Here is a 19,791-nt window from a genome sequence, read left to right as displayed (position 1 = left end):
AAAAGACATAATTTCTAATCAAATGTACAACTCTTACTGTGTATCTTATCGTACTGCCTTTTTTTCTCCTACAGTTAACATCGAATTAGGTGAGAAATTAAGAGAATCTGTTAATCCTGGGGCGCTCTTTGCCGAATTTATTAATGAAAATAAATCATGTTGTATTTTTACGGATGGCAGTAAGGTAAAAGGGAACAATTTTGTAGGTGCGGCAGTCTTTTGCCCCTCCCTTTACTTGTCAGTTATTAAAAGTATTCACGGAGAAGCATCAGTGTACGCGGCGGAATGCGTAGCTTTAAATGAGGCAATAGATATTATTGTGAATCACGAGATCGTCAACTCTTGTATTTTCTCCGATTCTCTCAGTGCTCTACAGGCTCTTAAATCTCCAAGTATATCGGTCAAATCAAATTTTTACATATATTCCCTAAAGGAAAAATTAACTGGTTATTTTACTGATCATCCTCTTCACAAGGTGGTATTTTGTTGGATCCCATCTCATGTCGGAATTTGGGGAAACGAGCAGGTTGACGGTCTTACTAAGCAAGCCACTTTAAAAACCACTATGGATATAATCAGTATCCCATTTACTGATCTTTATGAAAGCTTCCAAAGCGACATGTTCAACGAAACAAACAATGTTATTAAACAACAAGTAACTAAGAAAGGTGTGTACTATTTTGAAAATATTTTCACTAACTGTTCAAAGCCTTGGTTTTGGAAAAAAAATTACCATGTAAGTTTATTACAACGATAAATAGAATTAGGGTGAATCACTACAGCTTAGCCGAATCTCTCCAAAGAAAAGGTTTTATCAATGATCTTTAATGCAAATGTAAATCAGCGCCTGAAGATATTAATCATGTGATCTGGCAATGTCCTCTTTATGACAATCACAGAAAAAATCTTATAAAAAATCTCGCTAAAACTAACATTCATTTACCCAACACGGTGTACAGTCTTATTTTCAAACCTAATCTTAAAGCTTGCGACATTCTATGTAAATTTTTGTATGAATGTAATCTTAACATTTAATATATCCTCAGTCCAATGTAATCTGTATTGACTTCCCTTGAAGTCAGAAAAAGCTAATAAATAAAAAAAAAAAAAAAAACAATTTTTAAGTGCAATGTACAATTTATATCAACTATAAAACTTGGATGATTGTAACGATAACATTTCTTGATGAAAAATGTTTCAGTTAAGGAAAACAAATTTTTCCTGTAGAGACATTGTACTTTAAATTATTTTATAAAAAAGTTATCATTCAATTCTAATTGATTATGGGATCTTATGCATGGAAAACAATTATTTATCTTATGGTTATGATTTTTTTTGAAAGTTAAATAAGCACTGTTAAAATCACATTATATATCCCTTCTTGACTGAATTTTTACAGTTGATAACGCTGTAGCCTGTCATTTTCTCTAAATAAAAATGAAAACTTGTATTGTTAAATGAATTTCCGTGTTTGCTATATCCTTCTCAAAAGATTTTTTACTTTTAAGCACTGATTTGTAAAGTTAAGTATATGGATTGGTTAAATTTTTTGAGTCTGATGAGTGTAGGTTTACATTTAGTGACTAATAATTATTTTCTTACGTACCACCCAACCAACTAAACGAAATCTTCACAGGAAAACTTTACGTTTAGTCTTTGCTACTGTCACATTTTATGTATGAGGTTGAGTCTTGCACTTGCACTTACATTTTTACATATGTTTCTATTTATGTCGATACTACCATTGTCACTAGTTACTATAAAATTACTTTTTACTGCACACACACACACACACACACACACACACACATATGATTTGGGGCGTGCGGTGGCTCAGTCAGCTAGGTTGCAGGTTAAACCACAGGATACGGCAGTTCGATTTCCGGCCTAGTGCGACTATTTCGAGCAAGTACCTCTGTGAATTTTCACATGTGCTTTTTCACTACGCAATGCTCCTCGTGCAGGAAATGGGTGATCTCCCGCAGTAAAATTGCTCACCACTTAGGTCCTTCGCTCTCGACGTAGTCTATAAGACATCATCTTCGCACCGACGAATTGAAATACTGTATTCAATAATGTTAAAAGGTATAACGAATAATGTAAGATGTAACCAATACTGAAATATGTACCAATATAATGTAAATTGTGCCTTACTGTAACAAGGCTAGATGTACTCGATTATAATAAAGTCTAAAGAATAAATACACTACGCCAGTAGGTATTTATTTTTTATAAACATATATAGATATATACGAGTAAGGCTTCGCACGCCAACCCCCAAGAAATATTTAAAATTTCAAAACTCAATAACTAAATATGATTATAATTTAGTATCTACACAATAATGGACTTGTTGGATAACTAATCATTTGTAACTTAGTTTGTTTACTTTTTTTAATGATGTTTCTAATATTCCAATGTACTTACAATACACAGACAACATATAGTTTCGTATCACAATATTTTATTACATGATAAAAATAACTTATATTTGGAAAAAAAGTATTCAGAGATGTAAATTTTATTATAAAGGCTTTTTGTAAGAGGAAAATGTACATATCTGTATGATTGTATGAATTGAATTATTTAGTAATTATTATTTAATATTATTATAACATAGCAGCGATATGGTAGTTAGCATAAAAAATGAAAGTGTGAAACTTTCATGATTATGAAATCGGTGTTTCAACATGTACGACGATTTTTGTTATTATAAAATTTCTATTACAAAATTAAAGGCTGTCTTGTTCTTCAATTTTATAAAATTAATTTTTTACCAAGATTTAAGATTTTCAAGATAAATGTCGTAGTTATAATGAACATGAAAAATTTTGTAATACGAGCATTTCTATTTTTTTTCTTAATACAAGAATTTGGAAACACAGTGCCTTGATTTATAAGCTTCTTTTATGTTTTCACTTGTTAAAAGTCTAATTTTCAAGATGCATTCTATACATTTGAAAAACTTAATTTCTTAAAGAAAAATAATAAATTATAAGGAAGAACCTTTGACAAACAAATAATAAAATTGTTGCAATAAAAAATTTCTTGCCATACAATGTTTTGAATGTTTACTTATTTATACAATTATTATGATTCTCAAAATCATTTTGTATAAATATATTCTCAGGATTTTCACATCTTGATACTAATACGCGTATAGCTGACCATGAGAAAACTAAGGTCTTTTGTAGTAAAATCTTAATTTATCAAAACTTAAAGCTTGCGATTTATTCGCTTTATTGTCGATTTACTGTCAATGAAAAAGCTAAAACTATCGGAAACTCTTTTCTGTATATAATAAACGGTAAAGATAAATTATTACTGGTATTTAACGTGATTCTTGAAATAAAAACTTTAGTACCAGACTTTCACCAGTTATTATTTCTGCTTCTAAATTATATTTAAATAATTTTGTTATACGTTGTCAAGTGATATTGCACAACCCATTGAATATACTCAAGTTTCTTGTAAACATAACAGTAGCATCTACTTCTTAATTTATGACATGTGGCGGTCATCCTTCATGAATATTTCTTAGAGTTTCTATAGAAAAATTTGTTTATATTTTTATCACTACCTTTATTCTTTCGTAATCTATGCTGTTATAAGTATGTTCTTTTCCTTTAATATTATTCAAAATTTTATTATTTAAAATGTACGAAAGTTTGTTATAAGTTATTAGAATTCCTTTAAAGTTTTTCCGTAGAAATAAATACTCAATAGTTCATTTAACTATACAACTTTTGCACTCATGCTTTATCACTGGAAGCGTTTGTCTAAAATCACTTCCTTAAATAAATCATTTTCCACTTAATGGAATACTATTATTACATGAATCTTTTACAGTTTTATCCACTATTTACAAAGCTTTTTTGTAGATCTTTGAAGCTTCGTCCAAAATAATTAAATTTTCTTCTAGTAATTTTTTTTTTTTTATCACCTTCGTATTCTAAAAAAAAATCTTTAATGTTTTTTAAATCTAATTATAATCAAAATTTTTTTTGATTTCTCATTCCTTTAGGTAGTAAAATTGAAGCAATTCCTGCCTGAGCCATAGATATAACCTTCTTTTTAAACGAAAAATAAAAAAATAAATGTTTTGCATGAAAATGTTTTTCCAGAACCTTCTCAACCATCAATGAAATATGAGTTTGTATCACTGTTAATAATGTCTTTAAATACTATTTTTTTGTCACTGTTCAGGTTACAAATAAATCTTTAAAATTTGTTTCTAAATCAATTACAGTTTTATAGTCCTCAATATTGTCTGATTTAATGTTTTATTCGGTTCTGGTAGTCCATAATTTTTACATGACTTTTCTTTAAGTTGAAAGATTTCATTTAAATTCAATAAAGCATTGTTTTGTGTGTCCTGTTTTAAATCTTCAATAAAAAATTTGTTGGAGTAATTCCCAAATAGACTTACCACGAACGTCTTCAGATATTAAAACCATACGAAAAATTTTCTCAGTTGATGTGATATCATAACGTTACAAGCTTCTTTAAATATCTTATATACTTAAGAGTCGTGTTTAACTCAACCCAAAGCAATAGCAGTATCTCTAAACGTACTACAAAGTATGTTATTAACTGTTTTTAAACTTTCCAAAGATTCAACTCCACTCGCCCGATTTTAAATTAATAAAAAAAAAAAAAGCACACAGAGTCCTTAGGTGTTACTATTTTTAGTCGCCCTGTTGTTAAATTACGTCTAACTCTTTCTCTTCTCACCCAAGTTCTTACCGTCAAAATAAAACAGTAATGTTCTGGAATACTTACGTGTCTAATTTTTCCGCGAAACTATCTATTTTATTTCATTTTAACCAAGCCGTTTGCTGTTTTGAAGTTTTCTGTAGCTTTAAACATATTATTTTTTTGAAAAACTAAATTTTGTTTGCTTTCAAAATTACTAATAAATTAAATACAGAATGACTACGTCTACACAGAGGGAACTCATGCAATCGCCATGCTGCTCGCATGGGGCTTAAATAGCGGCCATCTACATAATCTGATATTTCATAAAAAATTTCTATATCTCTTTTTCACCACTAATAACTGTTTTCATTATTTTACATGATACTCTATCTTTTCCTTTATGAATATAATCAAATATACTTTATACTTTGAATAGATGCATAATACTCAACATTAATGTGGCAGTTATACTTGGTTCACAAAAATGGATTGTATGGTACTACCATTGAATTATCAACTAAAATTTTTTCTTTACTATTTTTAATTATATGTATGTGATTTTCACATCTATTGTCACTTCTTTTGTAATTCGGGTATCCATTTTTGTAAAAACAGTATCATTAGTAAAATTTTTTGGAAACTTTTTAAAAAAAATTTTTTCATGACTGGTCTAAATTTAGCTGCTATATTCTAGATTGATCTTTGATCGACTAAGCTTTAAACACACTTTGCTTTCCATGAATAGAACCATACATAGATGTATTATAAGTCACGTCAAGATTAATGCCGTTGCTTTAAAATTAGATGGATTTTATAATATTACATTTCATCCACCGTTTATTGTGTAACATTTATTAGACTGATTGTTATATAACATTATCCTGTCATCTAATTCTTTAATTTGCTATTGTTAATTCATATTGTCACTTCTAGAAAATATTTTCTCTCGTATCCTAGAGTAGAAGACGCCTTTTCTTCCTATTTTTTTGGTAAAAAGAGATCTATTTCTCCCGCTGAAAGATGCGCGCTAAACATTTGCGCGTACTAATATAAGTATACAATAATTACTCTTGTATACAGGCTGCATTTTGCAAACGTTGCGAATGTTATAGAGTATAGCCATAACCTATTTACTTTTGTAGTGGCACGAGTGCGTGTTTGCAGATTAAATAATTTGGATTAGTTCATAACTTCTAATTTCAGAAAAATACTTTATCACAGCTTTAAAATATTATTAAACGTAGTGGTATAATACAATATTCTAAAATCAAAAATAAATATAGAATTAGTTAATATAGTTATTTGAAATATTGAGCACGTTTTCAACTGTACAGTGTCATTTTTTTACATCCATTCGTGCAAAATGACATATGGTCGTTGCCTTCAGTACTGAACGAGCTATTTGTAGTGAATAAGCCTTTGGTATCTGGTTGACTTTGTTTTGTTCATAATAACGAATGGTCTTAGCTTTCAGTACTAAACGAGCTTTTTGTTAAGAATAATCCTTTTGTACCTGGTGAAGTTTGTTTGTTACAAAATAATCGATCAACATGCACACGGAATGTACCATACATATAATACAGTCCTTAAATCTATTACCAATACCTATGCGATAGATGTGCATGCGCACTCTTAGCAGAAGACGGAGTGAAAGAGCGACGACACTTTATTTTTGTTTCAATAAGTCACTCAATTAAGAAAAATCATTTCAAAGTATATTGTGCGTATTTTACTCTGGATATGAGAGAAAATTGTATAAATAACTCGGGAGAGAAGTAAGCTTTCTCTTCAACGTATATGCCACTCTTGGCTTTACTTTGAGTGGCGATCCATACGCAGGAGAGGAAGCTTACATTTCTTCCACGTATCGTAATATACCATTAACTTAAGGTTGACAATTAAAAAAGTGTTCAAATGACTGTCTGAAACGGTCTTATATGGTTTTATAGCAATTATCATACGGTGAACAAGGCCAGTAGTAACACATATTTATAACCAGTAGAATGTATATTTTGCAAAAAATTGTTGATTTTACGTAATTTGCAATATAAACCCTCTCAGCGGCTATCTTCACCCTTACCCCGAACTAAATCATCGCACCTCTATTAATGCTGTCTTTCAAGGATAAGCCAGCATACTAAAATAGTAACTCATTTATAGCAAATATTATTCTAAAAGAATAAAACCAGCTTAATACACATTATGGGTTATTGGATTATTGGGCTGTTGTAATAACATAATGTATACTTGAACATAATATAAATAATTACGTAGAGTGGTGACTTGTTTATAATCTCCTAATTTAAAAAAATTTTAATGCACTCGCTTACTTCTTATTATGCAATACTTTTTGAGTCTTTTTAGCTTTTTAAATAGCATACAAGTTATTATTTTTTTTGGACTCAGTTGTCTCGTGTGTCATGTATAAGAGAATTTTCGGACAGCTACAACGGCCTCCTCTTCAGTAGTTTGTCCTAACAGCATACCCACAGAAAAGGTATTTTCCAGGCTTACTTTCCCGACTAACGATGAGCAGTTAATCGTCCGGGGAACGACCCGAAAAGGCAGGATATTCTTTGGTTAGTGGTGTACCTTTCTTCCGCACGATCTCCATGCGCAGAGACTCCAAGGGTAAGAGTTGAGCTACCCGTAGCCGGCTCTATCATCAAGAATGATAATAAGGAACGGCTGGAATTATCACTACTAGCCCTTTCAGGGCCATCATAAGTATCAACGTGTCCTATTTAACCATCAATCTGATTATTTTTTTTTTTTTAGGGCCACCTAATGTTGAATTACTTTGCCGCATACATTTTTACAACCATTTCCGGCAACGATTAGTCAACTAGAAGACTATATAAAGCCGGCCACTATTAAACCGTATCAGTCATTTACTGGCAGACGTCACGAGCGGAGTTGTTAGTCGCGAAGCTGGGAACCTCGGCCACTAACGACCCTGCATTACTTTAAGCCCTCTTCACTTTAAGCATTCAACGAGGAATCACCGATCCTCTTCGAGGTTTGCGCTGGGCAAACCTAACAGCTATGAAGGAAATATAAACTTGAGCTAATGAGGTAGTCTAACGGGTAAGCGTTACAAACCAATCTTCCCACCAAAACGACTGAGCTCTGAAAAAAAAAGAAGGTGCTTTAGACACCAACATCCCCAGCGTAACCCTAGGAGACGTGGGGAAAGAGCTCTATAATTAGCTCTAATGCTTCAGATAATGTAGTTCTCCTCCCGATCAGACTGGTGCTATAACAGCAGGCCAGAGAAGGTTATTGGATGACCCTGAGGTACCCAGACAGTCACGTTTGCTGAAAACTTAGGCAAGGATGATTTTAGCTCACTCCTCTTTTTTAAGACCATCAAACGTAAAACTGCCTTGCCAACAAATATATTACAACTTAATAAAGTTGACAAAAAACAGCCAACAGGGCTCCCAAAAGTGTTAACCATGCCTACAGTCGCAAAAGGGCGAATTAGGAGAGAAATTGTGAATCCTTCAAATGTATACAATTTAAGGCGTCAGGAAACAGCAGCGTGGAAATCGATGAATAAAAAATCCATTACGTGAAAGATCAGCTTTCCATTATAACCATGACAGTAATCCCTTAAATCTTCTAGATTCTTAAATAGGTAGTATGATGTGTATTTGTATTCATTGTGGCAATAAAAAATGGAGAGATTAAGCTCTAGGATTTTGATGCTGTGGTAACAAAATTGTAAGATTAGTAAAAACAATTTTTTAATTTTGTATTTTTTTTCAGTTGTAAATCTTTACAGTTTTAGCAAATAGCCCGTTTCATTTATTATAACGTGAGAATAGAAGTGATCTGAAGGGAAGGGTATGGGTCTGTAGGAACACCATAAGCTCACTGCATGGTCCCCTTCTGGCATAAAATAATGATTGATACACCGATAAGGTCTGAGGACCATCCGGGCCGAGCTGGCATCCATACGTCCTGACTGCGGAGACTGCTCAGATCTGGCTCGAATACGAATATCGGTACAGTAGTGAGCAGAAATAAGTACAATTTATATCGACCAAGTTATATGATACAAGAAAATGTAGAATTGCTTACGAAACCATCCTGCAGAAAATCTTGGAGGAAATCCTGCAGAAACTCTGCTGGCGAATCTACAGTAATCCCTGCAGAGTTATTTCGCCCATTTCCTGCAGGATCACTTGCAGCTTTATCTGCAAGAATTCCTACAGACTAGGCTGTCACAAATTTTCAAGAAGAAAAATTGTGTCCAGATCAAATTAATTGATTATTTAATAAATAAAACTGCAGAAAATGGGTGCAATAGCTCTGCAGGGATTGGTGCAGATTTGCAGGATTTTCTGCAGTATTTTTTCTGCAGGGTGGTTTTGTAAGGGATCTATTAGAAATATTCAAATGATGATACGGGAGAATTCGTTAAAAGTACGTATTACATTAATTATTTACAAAAGTTTTTATATATTTTCAAAAGTTTTACGATCATAAAAAAACATACATACGTATTACATTAAATATAATGGTTCTAATGATTGCGCGATTATTTATCATGTTCTATTTGTGACACCAGACTTATTTTCTCTCCGGAACGTTAAATCGCTCTGGATAAGCGTCCTCTTTCCTAGTTATGGAAGTAATTGTAATCTTTATCTTTATTAAAATTAATTCAACAATCTTCAATTACATCTGTAGCAAGTTTTTCGTCTTTTGTGTCTTCACAAACTACTATTTCTTGAAAATTTTTCCCTTTTGAAACAGTGCACAAAATATTTCTTTTTCGCGTTCTACTTCATCACAATCACTTTTACTTGTTTCGCTTATTTTCCTTTTTCTATCACACCGCATGATACTGAGGCCGAAACCATGTATAGAAGAATCCTTTTCCCTTAATCTCGGTCGAAATCTCAGTCAAAATGTGATCTTTGCCTCCGCAGTATGCTAGAGTAATGTGCTTAGAAATCACATGTACTGAAAATAAAGAGCGGTCAGTATAGCTTGGATGCACAGCTACTTTAGCTTCGTCGACCTAAGCAGAACTGTCAGAAATTCTAGGTTAGCCTGAGAGCCAAGAAAAATTTACTTGGCAGCTAAGTTAAATGTGAACGGTGATAAACTGAGCACTGCGTATACTCCGGTATGTGGCGTCGGCCTGGGCTGCGAAGCAGTTTCTGCTTGGCTCTCAGGCTAACTTAGCCTGACAGTATCTTCTAAGGTCAATCAGGCTCAAGTAGTAGTGCATCCAAGCTATACTGGCTGGTATTTATTTTCAGTGTGCTTGTGTTACAAAGTAAAATTAAGTAAAATCAACTTGTAAAGGTTCGTCAATTAGTAAAAAAAGTCTAGATTACTGATTAGTCCATGGCCCGAAGGATTTTTTAATCTTATGTTTTCCAGTAGAGAAAAAATTAGTTATTCCCCTTCAGAATTTCGCCAGGAATATCGGAAAAATAGTTGTGTCCAAATCAACCATCGACTTCATTTATTTATTTAACAATTTATGAAAAAATGCCAATTATTTGTTTAGTTTTTTGCTTGTATCTCTGCTTCTATTACTCTTAGAGAAAATTTTCGACCACCAATCTCTGTGTCATAAGATTTCCTATGAAATGTATACTTTCACAAATGCATTGTTTATTGTTAATAACACGTTAAGGGCGGGAAAGTGCGAAAAAAAAAATTTTTAGACCGAAAAACTTAAGAATGACGTAGAAAAAAACTATCTTGTCAATTTAAATGTAACCATAAGAAAATATAGATATTAAATTGTACAACAAAAAGTTATTTGTAAAATCGCAAAATAATTATTGGTTTTTTATTGATTAATTTTCTAAAGTGAAACTTTACAGTGACATTACAAACTTTACTGATGGTTTATCGACATTTCGCTATGGTAAAAACATTGTTTTTGATATAGTTAATAATAACAAAATAAATAATTGATTTTTGTTCGATTGACGTTTTTTCGTGAAAAATTGTATTTTGCAACTTAAACAATTGCAAATAACTCAGTCAATTTTGCATAATTTTAATTGAAACAAACGGCATTGTATTTGTCATAAGAAAAAAAAATTAAAAAAAAAATAATGCTCTCGCTTACTCTGAAGCTGAGATATAAGAATTTGACGTTTTTTGCAATAATGGACCAACAATTAAATTTTTTACTGCAAAAAAAATTTGTATAATCTTTATGTATATCTGCATCATACTGCCAGAGCACTTTATTAGTTTTGATAAAAGGAAAGCTACAAAAAAATTTAAAAAGTTGCATTAAACAACTGGCGTCAGCTCAGTGCTCCTATCAGTACCCCTCTCTTGGGACCTGGTGACCGACGGTTACAGTGCGCATGGGGCAAAACGCGGACTCCGACTGGCGTTTGAATTGAAATAAGTAGTTGAATATAACTAGCGTCCCCCCCCCGTCTCGCTTCGCCCGAGACTCACTAAATGGAACACCGTAGTGGGTTGACACGTAATGTTAAACGTTTTTTGTTGAAACTTATAAATCTATTTCTGACACTTCTCAGAAAAAAAATCTTTTTATTAAAAACGTATTTGTTCGGAATGCATACAGTTCATTTGGTCAAGTGAAAAGCTGTAAAAAGTGAAAAAAATATAATTATGTTGAAAAGTACCGTGCATTTCTAATGCCAAAAAATTATTGTTGGCCTTGAAAGGCCGTTGATTTGCAGTTTCTCGCGTATAATCTATAAACAGGCTATTTTTATAGCTGTAAGGATTCCCAGCTCACAAAGGTTATGTAATTAAAAAAATTTTTTCTCTTATCTCACAACTTTAAACCAGAGCAACAAAGTTCTAGAGCTTAATCCCTACCTTTTTTATCGCGACAAAAATACAAATACATATTCTACCTATTTAAAAATTTGGAAGATTCAAGAAATTACTATGATGGTTATAGTAAAAAGCTGATCTCTCACTTAATAAATTCTTTCATCATTTTCTTAACGCCTAAAATTGTATTCATAAGATGCATTTGAAGTTTTCCTTCCAATTTGACTTCTTGTAACTTTAGGCATAGTTGAGACTCTTGTGAGTCCTAAAAGCTATTTTTTTCAACTTTATAAGGTTGTAATATATTTGTTGGCAAGGTAGTTTGATGTCCGATGACCCTGAAAAGGATCGATGAGCTTCTTAAGTAAACTCTTTCTTGACTGAAGTTTCCAGCAAACGTGATTGCCTCTATACCTCAGGGTGATCTTCTCTGGGCTGTTATTGCAGCACCACACTGATCGGGAAGAAAGCTACAATGTTTTAAGATTTGGATTGAGTTGTAGAGCTCTTTCCCAGCATCTCCTGGTATAACGTCAAAGACGTTGGTGTCTAAAGCACGTTTTTTTTGCAGACTCAGTTGTTTTGGTGATCTAAGGTGGAGAGGTTGGTTTGTGATGCTTGCCCGTTGGAAACTGTCTCATTGGCTCACGTTTATTATTCTTTCTTCATAGCTGTTAGGTTCTCCTAGCGTAGACCTTGGAGAGAATCAGTGATTTCTGGTTGAATGCTTAAAGTCGAGAGGATAATATAGGGTTGTCAATCACTACGGTTTCCAGCCTTGCGACGAACAACTTTGCTCGTGACGTCTGCCAGTAAATGACTGACTTGGTTTCATAGTAGCCGGCTTTACATAGTCTTTTAGTTGACGAATCGTCTTCGGAAATCGTAGTAAAAATGTATTTGTTGGCAAGGTAGTTTACACTTAGGTGGCCCCTAAAAAGAACCGATGAAATTGATGGTTAAGTAGGGAACGTAAATACTTATAATGGCCCTAAAAAGGGCCAGTGGTGAAACTTGCAGCTATTCTTTATTATTATTCTTGATGATTGAGAGCCAGCTGCGGGCAGCTTGACTCTTATACTTTGGGTCTCTGTGTACGGAGACCGTACAGGAGGGAGGTACGACGCTGACCAAAGAATATCTCGTCATTAGGTCATTCCCCGGATAATCAACCGTTCATCGTTAGTCAGGAAAGTGGGGCTGGAGAATATTTTCTCTGTAGGTATGCCGTTCGGACGACCACTAAGAAGGAGGCCGTTGTTGCTGCCCGTACTCTTCAGGACTGTCTTCCCTGGCTAGCATTTGAAGTAAAAAATTTTCTGACGGCACTGGGTCGGATGTTTGAACGGCCACAAAGCTCTGAAGTTCTGGAGCAGGTTGTGCTCTGGCTAGACACGTCTTCTGGTGATTCCACCAGAGACATTGACGTTCTGAACGCCTATTTTTTCGTGGCACTCGGTTATTTTGGCGATCCGGGGTGAAATCCGATTTATTTCGCCTGCCCATGAAAGAAAAGTGTCATCGGTAGCCGAAATACCCAGCTGCACGACGGACCCAGCTCACGAATTTTTCTATGACAAATACAATGCCGTTTGTTTCAATTTAAATTATGCAAAATTGACTGAGATATTTGCAACTGTTTAAGATGCAAAATACAATTTTTCGCGAAAAAACGTCAAAATTGAGAAACATAAATTTTTTTTTCTTATTATTAATTCTATTAAACACAATGTTTTGACAAAAGCAAAATGTTGATAAACCATCTGTGAAGTTTGTAATGTCACTGTAAAGTTTCACTTTAGAAAATAAATCAATAAAAATCCAATAATTATTTTGCGATTTTACAAATAACTTTTTGTTTCTCAACTTAATCTTTATATTTTCTTATAGTTATAGTTACATTTTAATTGACAAGATAGTTTTTTTTCCACGTCATTCTAAAGTTTTTCGGTATAAAAAATTTTTGTTTGCACTTTCTTGCCCTTAACGCGTTATTAACAATAAATAATGCATTTGCAAAAAGTATCCATTTCATAGGAAATTTGATGGCAAAGAGATTAGTGGTCGAAAATTTTCTCTAATAGCAATAGAAGTGGGAATATAAGCAAAAAACTAAATTAAAAATTGGCATTTTTTCATACATTGTTAAATAAATAGATCAAGCCGACGGTTGATTTGGACAGAACTATTTTTCCTAGGAAAATTCTGAACAGGAATGACCATTTTTTTTCTCTACCGGAAAACATAAGATTAAATCGTATTATTTTGTCTCTGGGTAATGGACTATAATTGTTGGTGTTAAGAAAATGTTGTACAATAACTTTTACCTCTATGTTTTTGCATCGTAAAAACAAAAAAAAATCCAGTATTTGAGAGACATGTAAACTTTTTCATCAATTTCCGCGATGTAGCCAATGAGAAGTTGTAAATAAATGTATTATCTATCGAATGACTTTTCAATGAGCTGCTAAAAGCTACTACTTGATGATTTATTCATTTTTTTCTTGTTTTGAGAGAAAACTACATATGATTTGAGTTTATGATTTCAGATTAAAGCATGTCATCGGTAGGAAAAAAGAATCAGATGGAGAAAAATAAATAGAAAGACAATGGTAAACAGAGTAAATATAAAAAATAAGATTGTGCGAGAGTAAGGGAAAAGGGGAGAGAGAGAGACAGGTAAGGTTAAAAATTCACGAGAAGGAAGAAGTTAAGTTTGAATTTTTTAACTGCTAAGTCGTTGTTATGAACAAGATTTCTTTAAAATGCTGTATTTCCTTGTTGTCTTATTTATTTACTTTTTCAGTCACTACAAATTTATCGACGTTTTCATCTTAGAAACTATCTATTTTCAACCACTTCGAATTATCCACAAAAAATAGATATAAATAAATAACGGCCATGGTAGTACAGTGGTTGAGGCTGCGGTTCCTGTAGCTTGGGGGGCTTGGTAACGCATGCTCGCGAGTTCAAGGTGTGCCCTTTTCTCACTTGGCTCGCACCTTTGAGAATCTACTTTCTTATGTGCGTATTTAAACTGTGGTCCGATAGCTCAGAAGCCATGTAAAATAAGGTCCTCTTTGCTGCGTAAGTGATTAATGTCACAATTAAATCTGAGGTAGTTTTTCATTATGCCAACGACGATAGCATATATACACATAGTAACACTGCATTCCAGAGCCTATAAAGCACAGTTCTTAGAAATCGATGGATAATATAAACCAGTGGACAGCGAAATTATTACAAAAGATAATATAATTATAAATATAAATATACCTTCTATGAAACGATATTGTGTACAAAGGTGGTAAAATTATCGTTGGAATGAGTATACCTACGTTAGTTGGGTGTGGTATTATTAACCATTTTGATATTTAATAACTGAACAATTATAAGCAATAATTCATGGCACAATACAATATAAAAAATATGTAAGCTGGCTGGTATAAGACAATGCAGTTTCATCGAATCATCCGATGATTTAAAAACAATTTCGTACCGCCTACGGTGATTACATCTTCAACGTTACGCTTACATACTTTTTCCGACCCCATATTTAATAATCAAAATATAATTGTTTATCAAAAATTAAGACAACTCATGCTGCAGTAGTGTTTTTTTAATCGCTTATAATTGTATTCATAAGATCTATGTAAACCTCCAAAATTTTGTTTGTATGAAAGATAACTTTTAGATAAACCTGTTTTATTATGAAATATCTCTTTAATTTTTTTTTTTTTTTTTTTTTTTAATACACTAGAAAAAAGGGGTCAAGTATGCGTGAAAGCGTGTATATAAGTTTATTTATACTAGAAAAATAATTTCTAGCATTGCTGCATATATTTGCACTCCTCCTACCTCTCTGAACTTTGGGATGAACTTTTTTCCTACAAACTATGTGATAACGTCCTGAATTCAAAAAATTACTTCAACCACATAGAAAAACTTGTGAAAGAAGAAAACGCAATAAAAACCAATGATTGTACTTATACAGTACAAAAAATGTTTGTTTCTTAGTTTCGAAAATTGTGAAAAATGTTAAAAGTGATAGAATTGGCTTAATTAAATTTTCAAATTCAATAGTCGCAAAAAAGTGAAGTCACGCTTTTAAGTTCATAACTTAAGTTCAACTCTGATGTGTCATTATTTCAAAGCTTTATTCTTACAATATACAAAATTGAAAAATATGCACACCCATATCGTCAGTAGAACACTGACAAAACGGCAGTGTTGGTTAGAGTGAATATTTTATGGCGCCATCCTGCAGCTATCGCTGGACAGTCCTACAGTGCTTACGTTATAGATAATTCGTCAGTTCAGTATCACTGCCAAAAACGCTGAACTTACTGCCGTTAGGTATTTCGTACATGTAAAAAGTATGCAAATATACTACAGTGTTGCAATAAATGAGGCAATTTTTAGCTTCAAGATTTATGTACACGAAAAACTTAACCTCAAAAATATATCATCAATTACCTTCAAAGTGTTAGATGAATTTCTCTTAATTTTATGACAATAAACAGCTGTCGGAAGTTCACATTTTTGGTCAGAATCGATTCTCTTTTAATTAAAACTCATTTACCCTTGTGTTCATGTAATCCTTCTCCGTATACTTGCTACATACTTTATAATATACTTCTCTACTAGCTCTAAGCGCGGGAGTAGGAATAGCGTTTTTAACTATGGTACCAAATTGTGGATTAGCTGGAACATACTGCCAAAAGTTCAGGACTATGCTACTATAGCCTTAGGATGGTGCCGTTAAAAATTTGCTGTAATCAACACTGTAATTTCAGCAGTGTTATATTGATAATATACCCACGCAAAAAAAACTATTTATAATATTTAGTTACTTAACAAGTAGAATAAAAAGTATCACCTTAAAATGTCCACGTGTCCTCCAAAAATAGTAAAAACAGTAATAAAAGTAAAAATAGACTTTTCACACGCAAACAAAAAAAATAAATCTCTTTAAAAAGTTATATCAGAGAAAATTATGCACGAATTGCAAAAAATCATGTTCTTGGTCCTCTCTAGTGACAGGGACTACTAAAATCTGATAAAAAATTTTTTATTTAAATTATATCAGCTTTTGCACTTATTTTATTAAGTAATATACAATAAAATTTTGACCTATAAAGAAATTTCATAAATTAATTAATTGGTATTCATGAAGATGTGTCGGCAAACAATCTTAATATTCTTATATTATATATATATATATATATATATATATATATATATATATATATATATATATATATATATATATATATATATACAATGGTATAAGTATCAAATACGAGCAGAAAATAAATTTTTTTTCTTGTTCATGCATCTTATTAATCGAGTAAATTCTGTACATTTTTACAACATAAAATTGTCTTGTCTTAGCTAGCATCGGAGACCGTAAAAAGAACGTTATTAAATGTTATTTGATATAGTTTATTCAATTTTTTATGTTCTTATCAATTTTAATTATAGCTAGTTTTGCATGGTTAAGTTGAAGAAAAAAATTAGTTAAGTATAATAAAGAAGTATCAATTTTGGTTTAATTTACATTCTAATTAATATAAGCTTAATTAAAATAGCAAAACAATAGTATATTAGAAAGTTCAGTATTTACCTTTGCCTCGCGTGTCAATTCACACCTAGGAGATGATGCCGTACTTTCTTTCGGGAGCCCGTATGTTATTTTTTTTCTATTTCTTCGCTGATAGTTCGACGTTTTCCGTTGTACGACTCTTCCGGAAGAAGAGTGCAACATAACCTCTCAACTAAAAACCGCATTTACTGCTTATTAGGAAAAGTATTTGGCATCCTCCGTGAGGCAACCAAGGCAAAGGATAGCAAAATACTTTTTCTACCAGCAGTGTGTTGTGATTGATGGCAGTGACCTATGATTGTTTTGTGATGTATCGCTTTTTCTATGTTTAATTTAAAAAGAATCTCAATGAAACATGTAACTTTATGGAAGAATTACGCGAAATTGCATTTAAGATAAAGAAATAATCCATAGAAATCTCCCAAATTTTGTTGTATGATAGGTTCTTATTAGATGAACCTATCAAATTTCCAGAGAGATCCATATGAGCAAAATCAATACTAGCGTTGCTGCATACTTGCGTTCCTCTCACCTATTTCAACTTTCTTCCTGCTAACTATGATAAACTTCCTTAACTCAAAAAATTACTGTATTCGCGAACGAAAAAATTGTGAACTAATAAAACGCAATCGAAGTTAGTTAATGCATTCATGTAATTTAGTATGGATAAACCATTAATGGAAGAAAGATAACCAAAATGAAAAACTGCTATACAAAATTTTAAGTATTTTGAAAAAAATGAGAAAAAATTGTATAAACAATTATTTATTCATTTACTAAAAAGTTGACAAATGAACAAAAATTCAATAAATATCCATTAATACTTTAAAAAGTTGCTGCTATAAAATATTGTTTTCTTAGTTTTAAAAAAAAATACTAATTTATGTGAAAACATAAGTTTATAAATAAATAATTAACTAAATAATATGATTTAGAATCAAACCAAGTAAATAATTATTCAAATAAAAAAAAAGTTACGAACCACACTATAAAAAAAGTTTACCAATTTCTCTATCAGGACTGCCGATAGTAGAATGGGTAAGATATTCAGCTCGTGTGCACAAGATCGTCAGTTAAAATTTTTTGGCTTGAAAAAAAGTTTTTTTTAGGTTAATTCTTTACTGGTATTGGTTTTGGTATTTTGATTTTCAGGACTCTTTCCAGCTTTTGCCATATCAGAGACCTTTTTTGCTCTCAAGTTTTTGCCCTAACTGCACAGTGTACGAGTCTTTCGTGCGGGTCCCTTGCAAAGTTCCTCTCGGACGACTTGATCAGCCATTCTACTCGGTATCATTTACAGGGCGCAGCGATTTTCTCAAGCACACCCCAGCTATTATCAAGTTTGATGGAAAGATATTTTTCAATAAATCATTGAAGTCGCTGTACCAACCTTTTTGTAATCTACAGAGAATTTACTGGGGAGCTGGCCAGGTATTGGCTTTCCTTCAAAAAGAAAGCCTGTGGAGGTCCAGTTATCACAAGAAAAATTGACTATTACTAATAAAAATCGGATGAGTGATTTTTCGGCACCCTGGGTACTTGATCCAAATCATCAAAGATGCCCAAGAAAAATATCTCGAAAATTTTCGACAGGATTTGAACCTATGACCCCTCGAGTATCTCTGGCTAGGAGGCTAGCATACTAACTACTAAGATATTAAAGCTCTAGATGAATTCGTTAAAGAAAAAAAAAAAAAATTCAAAATTTTTTTTTTACATGCAAGCTGTGGTGGCGTGGTGTGGAAGGGGGTGGTGCGGCGTGACGGGGTGGGGTGAGAGGGAAGTACAATGAAAAATTTACTTCTGTCACATATTTTCTTAAAGCCAGATTTCTGAAATCGTTAATTTATTTGAGTATAGAGCGTGCCTACAGACGTACACGTTTACCCAGTCTCCCACCGGAGGTAAAGAGTGCTTTTTTTGTTTTCATTACATAAATTAGCTATTTTAACACCTTTCGTGCACAAAAATTTTTTTAAATAAATGTAACATTTATTTGATGTAACACCTGATCCTAGTGGTAAAAATTGTATTCTAGGAAATACACGAGTTTTTAGGTTATGTTGGCCCCCTATCTTTATTTGAAAAGTACCTTAAAAAAAAATTTGCTGCATACGGTTGGGATTTTTAAATTGAGAAATTTAGTTTAAAAATATAGAAAAAAAAATAATGTTCTCGGTAATTAGTGTTTCTCGATGATAACGTAGCTTACTACCAAGAAATTTTTTTTCAACCATGGGAAATACATTTTTTAATCTTTTTTAAGATGATGGCATTAATTATGTTAAACTAGTGAAAATCTTGTTTAAAAGATTAAATAACTATACTTAAAAACTTTTAAAACAATCTGTAAGTTTATAACGTAAGTAAAAATCATATCCAGGTAATGGGCTCTCCCTTACTTTTTCTCAACAGAATCTACGTTTTCGTTATTTTTTAAGAGTCAAATTTAAAGTACATAAGTTGTTCTTCTACCTGTATCAGATTAATGAAAGGGTCTCTTTTATCATTATTTTTTATACTGTACATATGCTTAACCTGAGAGCAACTTTACTTATTAATCTGGCCATTAGTTTGGTAGAATTAGCTTAAAGTCCTTTAAGAGTCCAATAGGTGTTAAAAAGATAAAATATGTGTTTTAAAAAATCTATGTTGAAGTCAGTGCCCCAATTCTGTCTCAATACCAACGTACG

At 32.3% G+C, this 19,791-nt stretch overlaps 1 protein-coding gene across 2 annotated transcripts in view; it reads left to right on the top strand.

Annotated features, from left to right (window-relative positions):
• Positions 1-19,791, top strand: part of FucT6 (alpha-(1,6)-fucosyltransferase 8) — a 288,678-nt gene that overhangs the window by 266,978 nt on the left and 1,909 nt on the right. The gene's annotated exons all lie outside the window — the stretch shown is intronic.

Source organism: Copidosoma floridanum, unplaced genomic scaffold (assembly GCF_036245765.1).
Source record: "Copidosoma floridanum isolate Cflo_tuat_1 unplaced genomic scaffold, Cflo_Japanese_pri ptg000030l, whole genome shotgun sequence".
In the NCBI taxonomy this organism is placed as follows: domain Eukaryota; kingdom Metazoa; phylum Arthropoda; class Insecta; order Hymenoptera; family Encyrtidae; genus Copidosoma; species Copidosoma floridanum.
Note: the sequence above shows the minus strand (reverse complement) of the source record. Positions and strands in the feature narration are given on the sequence as shown.